Genomic DNA, 17300 nt, shown 5'->3' with positions numbered 1-17300 from the left:
GCAGAGAAGGCACATTCCAGGAAATTGGAGAGAACAGAACAACAGCAGAGGGTTGCCAGTGGACTGGTAGACACAGGATAGCAGTAGACACAATGGTGTAGCATTGCAGTGACTGATAAACCAGAAGCATTAGGTAAGTAGAGATGTGAGTTGCAGTGGCAGTTGGAACTCCACCGGCAACAAGGGTGCTGGATGCGAAGCAGGGCTGCCAGGGTTAGAACCCGCCCCCATATGGGATCCTGGCACGTGCAAGGTGAGGACTTTAACCACTATGCTATGGTACTGGGCCCAAAATGCATTTTTTATAAGTCGCTAAATAGTATTCCACGGAGTAGATGTATCATAGTTTCCTAATTCAGTTTTCTGTTGACGGGCATTTTATTTGCTTCCGTGTTTTTTTTTATTATTATTATTGATTGTGTTGCTATGAACATAGGGGTGCAAGTTGCTTTCTCATTTAACAGGTTTTAGATATATTCCTAGAAATGATTTTGCTGAGTAATATGGTATGCAGATTGTCAGTTGCCTGAGGATTCTCCATACTGATTTCCATATAGGCTGCACCAGCCTGTAATCCTCCAGCATTGGAGTAGGGTTCCTTTTCCCCCATAAGTGTTGTTGGTGGCTTTCTGTATGTTAGACATTCTTATTGAAGTTAGGTGCTACCTCAGTGATGTTTTAAATAGTCAGACACTTTTCAAAGGAACAAATTCAAATGGTTATCAGGCATAAGAAAAAGTGCTAAAGCTGCCTGGTAATAAGCCAAATCTGTACTCTTGAGTGTCACTTTTGTCCTTGAATAAACACTCAATGATGTACTTTTTTGTGAGCACTTATCACACTGACAGCATGCAAAACACATGTTTAAAGAATGATTTGACTTTGATTTGGAATTTACTTGAAACAATATTACCAAGTTAACTGTGTATGTCTTAAGGACAGTGCATGACTGGCATTTCAAATTTAAATATAATCACTTGTCATGTTCATAGTAAACAATGATCTTCTGCCTTCATGTCCATTAATGTGAGAATTTATAGAACAGAATCAAAAGCTCATTATATTTGATCATCAGCATCACACGTATGGGGGTTTTTTCAGAACTCCAACGTGACGATCAAGATAGATGAGAACTAATCTGTGACTTTGCCTATGCCTTAGAAGACAAATTAATTGTTATATTTGATGTTCTGAAGTACATACTTTTGTAACCCTCAGGTGAATATTATCATTTTTCTTTTGATTTAGTGCTTTTAATTCCTCTCCCAGGATGTTTCAGTTTATAGCCCTCTTGATTCTATCTTCAAATGCAAACTGTTAATGCCATGAAAATGCAGTAACAGAGGCTTGAACTGCCATGTGATTGTGTGGAATGGCTGCTAAAAATCCCAGTTCCAGTGGTTGTCAGGAGCTGTCCAGGGTTCATCTTTTTCCATCTTTCTCTGGATTTGGTCCTGTAAGGAGCTCACCTGACTGTTTCTTTGATTCCTACCAGGGAAAGCCCAAGGAAACTTATGTCTAGAGTTTAAGTTGCATTTAACATCAATGTCCCTGATTTCATTATGATTTTTGCAGAGGAACCTAGGAGAGTAGAATTGGTCACCAACTGAAATCCAGTGTGTAAGTTTATAAGTGTATGAAGAGATGGAGTCATCACTTGGGAAAGCAGGTCTCTGCCACACGTGCTATGGGATACCTTCTCCTTGGCAGGCTTCCAGTCATCTTCATACTGCTGTTCCTCACGTTGTAAGGAGTTGATGCAGCTTGTCTTTACTAAGATGAGACCTATTGCTTACTTGCCCACACTGAATGAATAGTTCCTTGAGAATGACGTTAAGAGGATTCATGAAAGCTCTTCAGAACTACCAAGTTTTCCTAATTGCCATTAACAATACATGTGGAAGGCAAGAAGGGATGAGAGAAACAAACAAGCAAACAAAAACACATTTTATTTCGCATAACAAAGTTGGAATTTTTTTCCATAAGACCAGATCTATTTATACACTTAAAATGTGTTGCCCACTCAAGAATTATTTATGTTTCAATGTAGAAAAATTAACTTCATGAGACTTTTCCAAATGTGTTAACCATATTCAGGAATGGTGTTAGCATTTTTCAGTATCATTATTCTTGTAGCTTTTCTGTTTTGCTTCTGTTATTGATCGTGCTTCATTTCCTGTTTCTTTATAAGTTTACTTAATTGTTGCAGATGCCCCTAAATTAACCACACAAGGATTCCTCAAGCCTGAGAAGCCCATTATTCTAAAGGTTGTGTCAAGAGATGATCTTGATTATCCTCTGGACTTCGTCCTTGCTCTTCAGTGTATGCAAAACACCAGAAAGCTCAATGCATTTTCATAATAATGGTTGGAAATAATGTTGCAACTAACCTGTGGCACACAAGGAAGCATTGCAGGGAATGGGCACATAAAACTATCTGTGTGTGCAGAGTACTCTCTTTTGTGTAATAGAGAGGAGCTGACTAAATCAGTGCCAGATATGTAGATTCAAACTCTCTGTTTCTTGTTGATCATCTGTCTCCCGCTTCTTTTAGTCTTCTCATCACTTGCTTAGCTGGGTCATACACTGAATATTCTTACTAGTTTTTCAGTAATTCTAAAATAGAATTGAATAAATAAGGTCACCCTAGTAGTGTAATTTGTATTGTAATAGTAATAGAAAATATCCATTAAATATGCCAATTTCTTTTAAAATTTTTCTTCTAATACATTCTGGCTATTTAAATGGCAATCTAGGGCCAGCACGATAGCGTAGTCCTTGCCTTGCACGTGCCAGGATCCCATATGGGCACTGGTTCTAACCCCAGCAGCCCTGCTTCACATGCAGCACCCTGCATGTGGCCTGGAAAAGCAGTAGAGGATGGCCTAAAGTCTTAGGACCCTGCACCCATGTGGGAAACCTGGAAGAGTTCCTGGCTCCTGGCTTCGGATTAGCTCAGCTCCTGCCATTGCAGTCACTTGGGGAATGAACCATCGGACAGAAGATCTTCCCTCTGTCTCTCCTCCTCTCTGTATATCTGCCTTTCCAATAAAAATAAATAAATATTTTAATAAATATATAAATAAATGGCAATCTATGCAACTGAGTTGGTGAGAATCAACGGCTCACATTTTGCATCCTCTCGAACACAATGTGTGAAGTCTCTTCAGGAAATCCAGACTGATTCTTAAGGTATATTAGAGTTAATTCACTATGAATTTTTCCATTTTGTTTCTTCTGTCAACAAGATCGTATGCCATGATAAAGTGGAATTTATCCCAATGTCACAAGTAGGTGACAACATTCAGAATTCAATACATGCGGTATTCAAAACGGAAACAGTATCAAGAACAAACTCTGTGATGATTTAAATACATGGAAACAGAATTTTTTCAAGATTCAAATTATTCTTAAGATAAAAAAAAATTGCAACTAGGTAGCTACAGAAGAAAATTATTTGAAGCAAATGAAGACTAATATGAGAAACCCATAACAGCATCACAGAACTGGAGAAGGGAATAAGGGAAATTGAATGGCCTATGAAACTGTATCATAAAAAGGCAATTATATCAGTGATAAAGAGAAAAGGCAACAAGAACAACAACAACAAAGAATTAGGAAATGGGAATCAAAGTCAAGCAAGAGTGGATCATAATATCAACATGACAGGAACACCTAAAATGCACTACAATAAGGCCTGCTTTTCTTGTGGCCCAGTGGCACACATCCAACACTGAAGAAACTGTGAGGGTATGAAAGTCATTAGTACACATAACTTGCACAGATGGGTGGCCCAGAGACTGCCATGTAGCTTTGAAGGAAACAGACAAAGCAACAGCAGAGAGGGAAAGAGAGGTAAGGGAGGCAGCTGTGGCAATTAACCGTGACAAATCAAGGCAAAGCAGCATGACATCCTGAAAACGAGGTGGTCTCTCCTGGTCTTTGGCCAGTTTGAGCGAATATCCACTAATGGTACATTTGTCTGTGCTTCCACTCAGTCTCATTGTGATCTCATTTATTTTTTTCTGGATGTGTGAGCAACCCTTTCTCCTTATTTTGTTATGTTGCTTTTCTTGTTATATGTTTGTTTACTGATATTGGTTTCTGTAACTCATGTTTGCTGTGCTGTTGCCTGAAGCCTGGTGGTTGCTTCCCAAATTCCTTGTGATCCCTATTTAGTCGGGCTTGTGCTATTGTCCGGTTAACAAGTAACATTTGCCTTCCTGCTTGCCCTGCAAAAAATTTAGTATAATGATGCCCAGAAAAAATAAAGTGCACATTGATTAAAAAAAAAAAAAAAAAAGCAAGACTGAAAGACTAGAGCCAGTATTACGCCACTGTATATAAGCCAGTGCAATCTGCAACTCCAGCATTCCATGTCAGAGCGTGGGTTTGAGTCCCAGCTGCCCTGCTTCAGATCACTGTCTGATAATACACACGAGGAAGCAGCAGAAGATAGCCCAACTCCTTAGGCTACTGCCACTCATGTGAGAGACTGGAATGGAGTTCCTAACACCTGAACACCTTTCTTCACCTGGATCAAGCCTGAGAATTGTGGGAATCTGAAAAGTGATCAGTGTTGGATGATCGCTGCCTCTCCTGTCACTCTTCTTTCAAATAAGTAATAAATCTTAAAAAGGGAGGCTGGTCACTGAGGGTCTGCAGCAATAGCCTACTGGCTAACGTCCTCGTCTTGAATGTGCCAGATTCCATGTGGGAGCCAGTTCTAATCCTGGCTGCCATGCTTTCCATCCGCTACCTGCTTGTGGCTTGGAAAAACAATCAAGAATGGCCCAATGCCTTGGGACCCTGCACCCAGAAGACGCTCCTGGCTCCTCACTTGAGATTGGCTCAGCTCTGCTTTTGTGACACTTGAGGAGTGAATTATCAGATGGAAGACATTCCTTTCTTTCTCTCTGCCTGTCTGTATATCTGACTTTGCAATAAAAATAAATAAATCTTCAAAAAAGCAGGGTTACTGAAAGGACTTGCTTGCCATACACATGAGTTGGAATTGACTTATTACCAGCTGTCAGAGCCCTTGCATCTCCTGCCTAAGTGCAGCCTTATCATCCCATGAGTCTGCATGTGGCAGGTGGTGAGACTGTATGAGTGTGACTATAACTACACCATATATGCTTGTGTTCTTGCATGTAGAAGTCATGTACTTGAACTAGGACTCCTCAGAGAATGGAAAGGAAACCAATACCAATCATAGGCTTATCATATGCCAACTTATCATATGCCAGCACTTTTCTCTGTTTTTTTTTTTTTTTGTAATTTATTTATTTGAAGTAGAGAAGAGAATCTTCATCTACTGTCACTGTAAGAGGGAGTAGGAGGCCTCAACATCCCTACAAGCCCCCAACTTCCAGGTCTGGTTCATGCTGAAGCCAGGAGCTTCATCTAGGTTTTCCATATGAGTTTGAGGGGCCCAGGTACTTGGACCATCTTCCAGGAGCATTAGTGTGGAGCCAGATCAGAAGTGGAGCCACCAGGACATGAACCAACACTCCAATGAGTCACAAGTAGCAGCTTAACCAGCTTTGTCACAGCAATTAACTTTAGAACAATCACCAGGCAAGGGTTATTGATACTATTTGGCAGGTGAAGAAACAGAGGAGGAGCTGCCAAATCAAAAAGGGAGACTTAGAGCCAGGGTTTAAGTCCAAGTATGTGTGGCTCTCAAACCTGTGCACCATGTCCTCTGCTTCTCAGCCTCTGTGGCTGAAGTGAATGACCCTCCATGGCTCTGTTCTGTTACAGCTGGAGAATACCTAGACTAACAGAACTGAAATTCCCAGCATGGTAGTAATCCCACCATATGTCTATTGAATGGTATATTTTAAATTATTGGAATTATCAAACTCACCAGAGGTTTTATGTTGGGTCCAACAGCTCAAGCTGAAAAATTCCTGAGCAAGGTGGAAGGAGAAGATTCTTGAATTGAAGCCTAACAGATATTGAAACATACCAGATCATTGAGAAGTGGGATGATGCCAGTTTGAAGCTTCACAGTTCCCACAAGCAGCCACACCCATGCTAGGAGCAAAGTGACCTGTGCTGCAGGATGTGAATGAGTCCACTTCTCTCCTCTGTAAACAGAAAGGAGAAAATCAAATCACTGCAGCTGCAAACATTTTGATAACTAAGCTAGCCTTTCACTTTCCCTAGCTTTTTCTCAGGATGCTTGCTTTCAGTATGATGGAGGCTAATGTGGTAAAGGCACTTGATGTAGTCAGTTGACCCATTCTCTAGATGTCATATTCCAAAATCATGCTTTGTAAACAGACTTAATGAGCCCACTAAAAGGTATGAAAGAAGTTAAAATTCTAGGCCATGAAATAAAATACTTTTTGGTGTTCCTTGCCTCCTACAACTTAAGAAGCCGGTAGTACCCAAGTCCTGGTGGCTGGAGCCAATCATGATACAAACGTATTTCAAAAAATTCATGGAGTATCTGACATTGTGGCACAGTCGGTAAGCCAAGGCCTGCAATGCTGACACTGGTTAGGATCCCTGCTAATTCACTTCCATCTAACTCCCTGCTAATATGCCTGGGAAAGAGGCAGAAGATGGTCCAAGCCCTTGTCTCCCCGTACTGTGTAGGATACCCAGATGGAGTTCAGGCTACTGGTTTTGGCCTGGTCCAGCCCTGAACATTGAAGTCGTTTGAGTTGTGACCAGTGAATACAAGTTTTGTGTCTCTTTCTCTTTATCTTCTGATAGAGAAATGAATTTTTAAAGTTCATGGAAAATGAAATTGAGATATTTTAATCAAGGAATCAAAATCTATGCGTATAATGGTCTTCAAAAATTTTATGAAAAATGTATTATGAAAAACCTAGGGAGACTCGCAAGATGGCCGACACAGGAGGAAGACTGTGAGAGAGCTCACAGACAGAGAGGGCTAGAACGCGACAAAAGCATAAGTGGAGCAGCATAGAACTACAGGGAGAAGAACGTGAAGTTCCCTGGACAGTGTGGAGCCAAAAAAATCCACACAACTCGGAAGAGCAACCAGGGAAAAACAAAGCAAAGGACAGGGAAGACGACTTTCCGCTCCTGACCTGCTGAGTCACCTCTGAGTGCAGACGCTGAAAGCCGCCGACCCACCCAAAGACCGACCCACAGATGCTGTGGCCGTGAGGACCTGCGGTGATTGGGACCCGCTGGCATCTGCTCACCCTGGTCACCAGGACTCGCCAGGACCTGCCCCGCTGCGGACACCAGGACCCTGAATCACCGGGACCCGCCGGCATCTGCCCACCCTGGTCACCAAGCCCCGGGACCTGCACCAGCCGCAGCCTCCAGGCTCCATCGCGACCTGCCGAGACCAGCAACGGACGCAGCAGTCGGGAGACGCACCGGCGGCCAGGATTCCCACCAGAGGAAGAGGCAGACTGCAAGAACCTGAGGTTTGAGTGAGTTCGGTGGGGACAGTGGTGGGTTGGAGGCTTCGGGAGTTGGCCCCCCATTGGCACGGACAGAGCCTGAACACAATTGGTGCTCGTCTCCCCGCCCCTCCCCCCCCAGACTCCAGCGTCTAGAGACACAGGACGAGTGCCTTGAAACTGCCAAAACTGTGTCTGGGAGAAAGGCAAAAGGCACACTGGATACTCCCCTGTGCCTTTGAGGTCTGGCACTCAGCTGGGCGGTGCTATCCCACAGGAATCCAAGCACGCCTCTGGGCTGGGCAGTTCCCTGCTAGCGCTGGGGTGTTCGGTCCCCTGCAAGTGATGGGGTGGTCGGGCCTGCGCAGGAGGCGCTTCCAGAGAGCACCTGGAACACCCCACGCCCTATAGTCCCGTGCTCCGAGCCCTGTGATGCAGTGCACAGGGGGCGCGCACAGAGAATGCCTTCACTCCCCCATGCCCTGAGGTAGCATACCTGTAGGGGACGAGCTGAGAGTGCGCTTTGAATCCTCTGGGCCCTGGAAGTGGCTCCCTGAGGTCCAGTGTTCTGGAGACGCACCAAAAGTGCCTTGAAAATTCCCACACCCTGCTACTCCACGCCTGCAGACTCCGATCTCTACAGGATAGTGCTTGGAGACCCCTCAGCACACTGGTGCCTAGGTCTCTCAAAAAAGAAACACTAACACAATGGGAAGAAATACCAGAAAAGGTAATGATCCAGATGAGAGTGCCAACACCCTAACAATAAAGGATCGAAAGCCAATGTCTATTTCGGAGATGCGAGATGAAGACATAGAAGATCTACCAGACAAGGAATTCAAAAAAATAATGTTAAAATATGTCAGAGACAATGAGAAGAATTGGGAGGACTTCAAGGAATTCAAGAAACACATAGCCTCAGAAATACAACAAATGAAAAGTCAAATCCTTGACTTAGAGCACAAAATTGAGAGCCTAACCAACAGAACAAATACAGCAGAAGAGAGGATCTCTGAAACGGAAGACACACAAAATGAACACACCCAGTTCATTAAACAGCTGGAGACAAGTCTGAACAAAGCCAATAAGACCATACAAGAAATGAAAGACAACCTCAGAAAATCAAATATTAGGCTTATTGGCCTTCCTGAAGGAGCGGAAAAAGAATCAGGAATGCAAATGGTGCTCGACGAAATTATACAGGAAAACTTTCAAAACACTTGGAACATGAATCCAGCTCAAATCCAGGACGGTCAGAGGACTCCCAGCAGATATGACCCAAAGCGATCTTCACCCAGACATATGGTGCTCAAGTTCCACTCCAACGAAGACAAAGAAAGAATCCTGAGACAAGTACGAAGCAGAGAAAAGATCACATACCGGGGAAAACCAATCAGGATCACTGCTGACTTTTCTGAAGTGACCTTACAAGCAAGAAGAGAATGGACAAAGATCTTCCAAATCCTGAATCAGAACAACTGTCAACCAAGACTATTGTACCCAGCAAAGATCTCATTCGTATTTGAGAACGAAATCAAATACTTCCATAGCACAGAGAAATTAGAAGAATATGCCAGCACAAAACCAGCTCTACAAAATCTCCTTAGAAATGCACTAAATCCAGAAAAAAAGGAGGTGAATCATAAGCAAAGATGGCAAACAGGAAGATCTCCCCACTAAAGTCCACACAAGGAAGGGCAATAACACAGATATCAACACCCACAAAAACAAGTATGGCAGGGCAAAATCACAACCTCTCAATTTTAACTCTCAACACAAATGGCCTAAACTCACCAATCAAAAGGCATAGATTAACAGAATGGATTATCAAACAGCACCCAACTATCTGTTGCCTACAAGAGACACATTAACCAGAAGAGATTCGAAGAAGCTGAAAGTGAAAGTTTGGAAACAGATATTTCATTGATGGACGAGAAAAAAAGGCTGGGGTAGCTGTCTTAATTTCAGATGATGTGGACTTCAATCTGACACACATCAAAAAGGACAGGGAAGGACATTATATATTGGTGAAGGGACTGATCCATCAGGAAGTAATTACCATTATGAACATATATGCACCAAATTCAAACACACCTAGCTACGTGAAGCAATTACTCACGGACTTAAGGGGAGACATAGATATGCACACAATAATAGTGGGTGATCTTAACACCCCACTAACAACTATAGACAGATCAACAAAACAAAAACTCAACAAAGAAACAACAGAACTCATACAAACAATAGAAGAACTGGACTTGGTTGACATTTATAGAATTTTTTACCCTAAGGCCACAGATTATACATTTTTTTCAGCAGTGCATGGCACCTTCTCCAGGATCGACCACATGATAGGACACAAAGCAAACCTAAATAACTTCAAAAAGATAGGAATCATACCATGTACCCTCTCAGACCACCACGGAATGAAGCTGGAAATCAGCAATTCAAAATGCCCCAGGAAATACAGAAACTCTTGGAGGCTGAACAATATGCTACTAAACGAACAATGGATCAGAGAAGAAATTAAAGATGAGATCAAAAACTTATGGAAACCTTTGGACCAGAAATGGTCTCCCCAACAAACTGTTCAACCCATCTGGACAATGAGTAGCTGGACTCTATGCTGGGTATATGTTTGCAAGGAAAGAATCTTGATGGAATTTGAACTGTAATACTGCATCAAGGTGGAGGAATCCACCAGGGGGGAGGGGTGTGGGGAGGGGTGGGGGGATTCCCAGAGCATATGAAACTGTCACATAATGCATAATAATTAATAAAAAAAATTAAAAAAAAAAACTTATGGAAACCAATGAAAACTCTGACACAACATTCCAAAATTTGTGGGACACTGCCAAAGCAGTGCTACGGGGTAAACTCATCGCAATTGGAGCTCATGTCAAGGCCCAAGAGAGGTGCCAAATACAGGAACTAAACACATACCTCCAGGAACTGGAAAAACAACAGCAGAAGAGCCCCACACACAATAGGAAACAAGAAATCATCAAAACAAGGGAGGAAATCAACCAGATAGAAATAAAAAAAAGATACACAAAATCAATGAATCAAAAAGCTGGTTTTTTGAGAAGATACACAAGATAGACACCCCACTGGCCCGACTGACAAAGAAAAAACAAGAGAAGGCAAGAATTAACAGCATCAAAGATGAAAAAGGCAACATAACAACAGACACCGCATCCATTAAGACCATAATTAGAAATTACTACAAAGCACTGTACTCCAACAAATCAGAAGACCACCAAGAAATGGAAAAGTGCTTAGACTTCTACCACTTGCCAAAACTTAGCCCAGAGGCAACAAACGACCTGAACAAACCCATAACTGAAGTAGAGATTGAATCAGTGATTAAAGACCTCCCAACAAAGAAAAGCCCAGGCCCAGACGGCTTCACTCCAGAATTCTACAAAACATTCCGAACAGAGCTGACTCCAATCCTCTACAAACTCTTCAAAACAAGAGAAAAAGAGGCAACCCTTCCAAACTCATTCTATGAAGCCAACATTACCTTAATCCCAAAACCAGACAGAGAACTAACAGAGAAGGAAAACTACAGACCTATCTCTTTGATGAACATTGATGCTAAGATTCTCAACAAAATCCTAGCCAACAGAATTCAAAAACACATCAGACAGATCATTCATCCAGATCAAGTAGGATTCATCCCTGGAATGCAGGGATGGTTCAACATTCGAAAATCTATAAATGTGATACACCACATCCAAAAACTGAAAAACAAGAATCACATGATAGTATCAATAGATGCAGAAAAAGCTTTCGACAAAATCCAACACCACTTCCTACTAAAAACCCTAACCAAGGTAGGCATAGATGGAAAAATCCACAACATAATTAAAGCCATATATGAAAAACCCAACGCCAGCATCATACTGAATGGAGAAAAGCTGAAACCCTTCCCACTGAGATCTGGAACACGACAGGGATGTCCACTTTCTCCACTACTATTCAACATAGTCCTAGAGGTACTCGCTGAGGCCATAAGACAAGAAAAAGAAATCAGAGGAATCCAAATGGGAAACGAAGAAGTTAAACTCTCACTATACGCAGATGATATGATTCTTTATGTAGAAGAGCCAAGAGACTCAATACAGAGACTGCTAGAACTTGTACGAGAGTTTGGTAGAGTGGCAGGGTACAAAATTAATGAACAAAAATCAACAGCCATAGTGTATGCGAACAGCCCCAAGATGGAAAAAGACTTAACCAGCAAGATACCATTCAAAATAACAGAGAAAAGTATGAAATATCTGGGAATAAATCTAACCAAAAATGTAGAAGACTTATTTGAAAAAAACTACAAACTACTTAAAAAAGAAATTGAACAAGACCTCAAAAGATGGAGTAGCATCCCATGCTCCTGGATAGGTAAAATCAATATCATTAAAATGTCTATACTGCCAAAAGCAATATATACATTCAACGCAATCCCAATCAAATTGCCCAAAACATTCTTCACAGATCTGGAAACAATGATTCAAAGGCTCATCTGGAAGCACAAAAAACCACGGATAGCTAGAACTATCCTGAAGAACAGGAAGTTAGCAGGGGGAATCACAGTCCCAGACCTCTGGACATACTATAGGGCGGTGGTTATCAAAACAGCGTGGTACTGGCACAAAGATAGAGAGGAAGATCAATGGAGCAGAATAGAAACGCCAGAAGGAAACCCACACAGATACAGCCAAATAATCTTTGACAAAAAGACAAACGACAATCCAGGCAAATGGGAAGGTCTGTTCAATAAATGCTGTTGGGACAACTGGTTGATAGCCTGCAGAAACAAAAAAATAGATCCACATCTCTCACCATACACTAAGATCAGATCTAAATGGATAACAGATCTAAACCTACATCCAGAAACCTTCAAACTTTTGGAAGAAAATGTTGCAAACACACTGCAACACTTAGGGGTAGGCCCTCACTTCCTAAAAAAGACTCCAGATGCAGTAGAAATCAAGACCAAAATAAACAATTGGGACCTCATCAAACTAAGAAGCTTCTGTACAGCTAGAGAAACAATCAACAAAGTAAAAAGGCAACCCACAGAATGGGAGAAGATCTTCGCACACGACATAGGTGATAGAGGGCTGATCTGCAGAATATACAAAGAGCTACAAAACAACCAAAATGTCAAAACAAACAAGCCACTCAAGAAATGGGCACAGGAAATGGGCAAACACTTCACAAAGGAACAAACCCAAATGGCAAATAAACATATGAAAAAATGCTCACGTTCCCTGGCAATAAGGGAAATCCAAATTAAAACATCAATGAGGTACCACCTAACGCCAGTAAGACTGGCCCACATGGATAAAAGCACCAACAACACTTGTTGGCGAGGTTGCGGGGAAAAGGGAACCCTACTCCACTGCTGGTGGGGCTGCAGGCTGGTACAGCCTCTATGGAAATCAGTATGGAGAATATTCAAACAACTCAAATTCAACATACCGTATGATCCAGCAATAGCACTCCTAGGAATATATCCAGAACACTTGTTCTATGAGAAACCAACATGCACTCCTATGTTCATAGCAGCACAATCAGTAATTGCAAAAACATGGAAGCAACCAAAATGCCCATCAACAGAGGATTGGATAAGAAAGCTATGGTTCATCTACTCCATGGAATACTACTCAGCTATTAAAAAAAACAAAATGCAGTTCTTTGTGGCCAAATGGGCCAAACTGGAAACCATAATGCTAAGGGAAATGAGCCAATCCCAAAAGGTTAAATACCACATGTTTGCCTTAATTTAAGATGATATGATGCTATGTATAACATGTTATGTTTTGAATGTTATATGTTGTGTATAAACTAAAATTGAAGTATAGGTGAGGTGGTCTCAGAAGGTGGCTGGGAACTCGCATTTACTTTTAACATATTGGTTACTCATTACTATGTCAATTAATTCCATAATGATGTAAATTTTTGCTGATGATATGTTGGAGCTTTCAATTGACTGGGATGATACTCTGCTGGCTCTGTCTTCAGACCAGAGAGGGTATACCTAAGAAGCCGTTGGACTTGACGGGACAACAAGATGCTGGACTCTATGTTTGGTATACGCTTGCAATGGGGAAATCTCAACTGAACTTGAGCTGTGGTTATACAACAAGGTGGAGGAGTCCACCATGGTGGGAGGGCTTGGGGAGGGGTGGGGAGAACCCAAGTATCTATGTAACTGTGTCACATAATACAATGTAATTACTGAAGTTAAATAATAAATAATTTAAAAAAAACCTATATTCAAGCTTAATTTACAAAATAGGGAATGGAGATTTGTAGGATGACAATTGATTGGAGATCATTTGTATTAAAAACAACTGATTGGATAACCTTTATCTGGGAATAATGGATTGGACATACAAAACAAGAGATCCTTTCAGACAAGGGTTCTGTAGACATGTTTATTAACAAACTTCACTTATTGACCATCAAAAAAAAAAAAAAAAAAAAAAAAGAAAGGAAAACCTGTGAGTCAATCTCAAATTTTTTGCAAAACATGAATTTAACTTTTTAAAGATTTATTTTTAATTAGAAAGTCAGATATATAGAGAGGAGTAAAAACAGAGACAAAGATCTTCTGTCCGGAGAGGTAAGGAAAGATGGCAGACCGTGAAGAGCTGGTATAAGGTGGAGTACAGAGAGAGAAGGACTGATCCAGGAGAAGAACAAACCAGGAGACACAGAATTGCAGGGAGAGGAGTGGGAAGGTCACTGGACTTCACTGAAGTAAGAAGATCCACACAGCTTGGAGGAACAGCCAGAAAAAGAAAAAACAGGAAAGGCAACACGTTACGTGAAACTTGGTGAGTTGCGACCCGAGGCACGGGGAAGGCCGGCGGAGTCTCAGCCGATACAGGCAAGACAAAGTCAGCTAGAAAAATAAGTACCCATACCAGCGGGAGCCACAGACCACTGGAGTGCTGGAGACCTTAGAGGTGGCTGCAGGATTGAACATAAGGCCATCAACTCGTGCAGAGGTAGAGGACAAGCAGGAGGTTCCCAGCAGCGTGCCTCCCAACAGGACAGCACCTTTGAGAAAGTGCAGAGGCGACTGGAGCCCCACTCCAGGGCGGGGCCACAGAACTTCCAAACCCAGCTCAGGGCTATGAGACTCAGGCGCAACTCCCTGTTGTGCTCAGCAAAAGCCCCAGAGGCGGGGAGCCACTCGACAGATGTTGCCAACTTAGGCAGAGGTGCAGGCAAGCAGAGACACAGCAGCGCACCTCCCAACAGGGGAACACCTTTGTGAAAGGGTAACAGGAAGAGGAACCGGACACTGAGGCCAGGCTGCAGAACTTCCCTACCCAGCCCGGGGCTGTGGATTCCGAGCAGCAAGTGGCTGGAGACTCAGGCGGAATTCCCCGCTGTGCTCAGCTCCAGTCCCAGAGGCAGGCGCCATTCAGAAGAGTCTGCTGACCTGGGTGGAGGCATAGGCAAGCAAGGCATAGCAGTGTGTTTCCCCACAAGGGAGCACATTTGTGAGAGTGTATTAGGGAGTGGAACTGCACGCTCTACATCTACCCAGAGCAAAGTCAAGAAGCCCAACTTTACAAAGTCTCTTATCTATACTCTATCCCCATGGGCACATGCAAGACAACACCTAACCAACTAGCTGCAATGGAACCAGATTGCAAACACATAAACCCAGTGGCAAACGAAACAACCCAACCCCCACCACACCATCGCCTGCTGTCCCCAATAGAGCAAGAAGAATTACGCTTCTGCCAACGTTCCATGCAGCAGTAGCTGGATTACACATGCTTTAGGCTACAGCACTGAAGGCAGCAGCTGTGGACAAGCAAGTCAGAGGCTAAAATCTCAAAATGATAAGAAATAACAACACAATGAGAAGAACTATCAGAAAAAGTAATGACTCAGAAGAAAGATCAAGCACTCCCTCCCAATACAACCAAAAACTAATCTCAATCTCTGAGATGCAACATGAAAACATGGAGGAATTACCAGATAAGGAATTTAAGAAAATAATGATAAAATTCATCAGAGATAGCAAGAAGCATTGGGAAGAGTCCAAGGAATTAAAAAACCATGTCACTGCAGAAATAACTCAAGTCAAAAAGGGAATCCTTGATCTAGAGCACAAAATTGAGAGCCTAACCAACAGAATAAACACAGCAGAGAGCAGAATATCAGAAATGGAAGACAACCAGAATGAAAGGCAGCAGCTCATCAAACAGTTGGAGGCAAACCTGAACAAAGCCAACAGGTCCATACAGGAAATGAAAGACAACCTCAAAAAGTCAAATATTAGAATAATGGGCCTTCCCGAAGGAGTGGAAAAAGAGATAGGCTTGCAACGGGAGCTCAATGAGATAATACAGGAGAACTTCACTGGAAATATAAGTCCAGCACAAATCCAGGAAGGACAAAGAACCCCCAGAAGATTCAACCCAAAGAGATCATCACCCAGACATGTGGTCCTCAAGCTCCCCTCAAGCTAATACAAGGAAACTATTCTAAGACAAGTAAGAAGAAAGGATAAGATTTCTTTCAGAGGAAGGCAAATCAGAATCATGGCCGACCTCTCTGTAGGAACACTCCAAGCAAGGAGAGAATGGGGTAAAACATTTCAAATTCTGAAACAAAACAACTGCCAACCAAGAATAATGTACCCAGTGAAGCTTTCATTTGAGAATGAAATTAAATTCTTCAACAGTAAAGAGAAACTCGAGCCATACGCCAGCACGAAACCAGCTCTAGAAAATCTCCTTAGGAAGACGATAAACCCAGAAAAAATGGGAAGGTCTCCCCACTAAAATCCATACGAGGAAAGTCAACAAATCAGAGATACTAACAGACGCAAAAGCCCACTTGCACGCATACACACGCTCATGGCAGCTCAAAATCACAACCTCTTAATATTATCCCTAAACACAAATGGCCTAAATTCATCAATCAAAAGACACAGACTAGCATAATGGATCAACAAACAGAACCCAAGCATATGTCACCTACAAGAGAAACATCTAACCAAAAAAGATGCTAAGAAACTGAAAGGGAAGGGATGGAAAAAGATATTTCACGCCAATAGATGAGAAAAAAAAAGGCTGGAGGAGCTGTTCTAATCTCAGATGACTTAGACTTCAACGTGACAAACATCAAAAGAGACAGAGATAGACACTTCATATTGCTGAAGGAAACCTTCCAGCAAGAAATGATTGCCACTATACACATCTACGCATCAAACACAGGTGCTCCCAGCTACGTGAAGCAATTGCTGATGGACTTAAGAGGGGACATAGACACACACACAATAATCGTGGGAGACCTCAACACCTCTTTAACACCAATAGGCACTTTAACGAAACAGAAACTTAACAGAGAAACAATAGAACTCACACAGACTATAGAATTAATGGACTTGGTAGACATTTAAAGAATCCTCCACCCCACGGACACAGATATACATTTTTTTCAGCAGTGCATGGCACCTTTTCCAGAATCGACCACATGATAGGGCAAAAAGCAAGCCTCACTAACTTCAAAAAACTCAGAATCATACCATGCAACTTCTCAGACCACAAAGGAGTAAAACTGGAAATCAATATATCAAAATGCTACAGGAAGTACGTAAATAATTGGAGGCTGAACATTATGGTACTAAAGGAACAATGGGTCAGAGAAGAAATAAAGGACGAGATAAAAAAAATCATGCAAACCAACGAAAACTCAAATACAACATTCCAAAACGTATGGAACACCGCCAAGCAGTGTTGCATGGTAAATTCATAGCAACCGGCGCCTAAGAAAGATACCAATTACAAGAGTTAAACACGCTCCTCCAGATACTAGAGGAACAGCAACAAAATGACTCTACAACCAAAAGGAAACAAGAAATCATCA

This window comes from Ochotona princeps, chromosome 24, assembly GCF_030435755.1.
Source record: "Ochotona princeps isolate mOchPri1 chromosome 24, mOchPri1.hap1, whole genome shotgun sequence".
NCBI classification, from domain to species: domain Eukaryota; kingdom Metazoa; phylum Chordata; class Mammalia; order Lagomorpha; family Ochotonidae; genus Ochotona; species Ochotona princeps.
The sequence above is the reverse complement of the archived record's forward strand: the minus strand, read 5'-3'. Positions refer to the sequence as shown.